This window comes from Arachis hypogaea, chromosome 13 (genome assembly GCF_003086295.3).
Source record: "Arachis hypogaea cultivar Tifrunner chromosome 13, arahy.Tifrunner.gnm2.J5K5, whole genome shotgun sequence".
Lineage (NCBI taxonomy): Eukaryota > Viridiplantae > Streptophyta > Magnoliopsida > Fabales > Fabaceae > Arachis > Arachis hypogaea.
This window is the reverse complement of record NC_092048.1, coordinates 57,204,299-57,206,543: the sequence shown is the minus strand read 5'-3', so window position 1 is coordinate 57,206,543 and position 2,245 is coordinate 57,204,299.

Here is a 2,245-nt window from a genome sequence, read left to right as displayed (position 1 = left end):
ACTTTTTTTTTTTTGCTTTGGACCTTGACTTTAACCGCTCAGTCTCAAGTTTTCACTTGACACCTTCACGCCACAAGCACATGGTTAGGGACAGCTTGGTTTAGCCGCTTAGGCCAGGATTTTATTCCTTTAGGCCCTCCTATCCACTGATGCTCAAAGCCTTGGGATCCTTTTTATTTACCCTTGCCTTTTGGTTTTAAGGGTTATGGCTTTTTCTGCTTGCTTTTTCTCTCTCTCTTTTTTTTTTCTGCAAGCTTTGTTCTTTGCTGCTTTTTCTTGCTTCAAGAATCATTTTTATGATTTTTTAGATTATCAATAACATATCTCATGTTCATCATTCTTTCAAGGGCCAACATATTTAACAGTCTTAAACAACAAATTCAAAAGACATATGCACTGTTCAAGCATTCATTCAGAAGACAGAAAGCATTGCCACCACATGTTACTTATTAGAATTTTTTTCGTATTGAAAACTCAAATTTATTGCCTCTTATTCAAAAGATCTACTATTTTATTCATGTTTGCTGATGATGAGAAAAATAGACTATAACTTAAGTGGAGATAAAATCGAAATAGATACTAATTACTACTATATGACTCCTAAGGTAAACTCCTATAACGACAACTATCACAGAGTTAAAGCAGAAATTGGAATTTAACAACCTTTGTTCTGGGAAGTGGATGTTCCTCGATCTGTGGGGTGCTTAGTCCTTCAAGAGATAACTTCTGGCGCTTCAATTCCCTCAAGTCACGCCCTTGCTCCGCTTGTTCTTTAATCAAATAGCAAAGAATTTGACTTTGTTCCTTCTGTTCCTTTATTATTTATTCCATAGCTTCTTGCATCTTGGTAACTGATGTTTCAAGATACTCCCAATATTCAGATTGAGGGATTTCTGGGAGAAATTCCTGTATTTTCTTCTTGATGGGTCATCATGTGCTTGTTGTTTTTCCATTGATGCTTTGGTGATTGGTTTCTCAACTGAGATATACTCAGTTATTCCCATCCTTACTCCAGCGTCCTTGCAGAGTAGAGAAATCAAGCTTGGGTAAGCCAACCTGGCCTCTTTAGAATTTTTGTTAGCAATTTTGTAGAATTCAGTTGAAATCAGTTGATGAACTTCCGCTTCTTTTCCCATCATGATGCAATGGATCATCACTGCCCTTTTAACAGTGACTTCAGAACGGTTGCTAGTGGGTAGCAGAGAATGCCCAATAAAGTCCAGCCATCCTCTGGCGACTGGTTTGAGATCTTCTCTTTTGAGTTGATTTGGACACCCTTCGTGCTGGTGGTCCACCTAGCTCCAGGAATACATATATCCTCTAGAATCTTATCCAGGCCCTTGTCTGTTCTCATCATTCTCCTGTTGAAAGAGTCTGGATCATCTTTCAGCTGAGGTAGCTTTAAGATCTCCCTAATCTTGTCAGGGTTGGTATGAACAATCTTTCCCCTGACCACGGTCCGATATTCATAGAAAGCAGTTCCAGATAGTTTTTGCTTGTCTGTCTGCCACATATTAGCATAGAACTCCTGGACCATATTCCTTCCCACTTTCGTTTCAGGATTAGCTAGGACCTCCCAGTTCCTGATTCGAATTTGCTCCTGGATCTCCGGATATTCGCCTTCTTTCAGATCAAATCTAACTTCCAGGATCACTGATCTTAGACCCATTATTTTGTAATAATGGTCTGAATGTTCTTTAGATAAGAACTTCCCTTGATTCCAAAGTGGTTTGGAATGCTCTCTTTCTTGCTCTTGAAGTGGGTTGTTTTCCCTTAGGAGCCATGATCTTAGTGATCACGGATAAACACACCAAACTTAGAGGTTTGCTTGTCCTCAAGCAAAAGAAAAGAAAAGAGAGGGATAGAAGGAGAGCTAGGTGCAATTGTTGATGGAAGGGGAGGGAGGCCGAACCCATATTTAAAGGGAAGGGGGTGGGTTCGAAAATTTAGAAAAGATATGATAAAAAAGATTGATTTGGAAAAGATAGGATAGAAGATATGATAAGAGAGGATATCGTTTAAAATGGAAAAGATATAAAGATTTTTGAAAAAGATAAATCTAAATTTGAAAAAGATAATTTGAAAATTTGAAAAAGATATTAGTTGAAAAGATTTTTGAATGAAAAGAGATAGATTCGTTTTGAAAATTTTGAAAAAGAGTTGAATTGGATAAAAAGGATTGGTGCTTATGGATTAAGATACATTTGATATTTTTAAAATAGGGTTTTTGGAATTTAGGAATTTT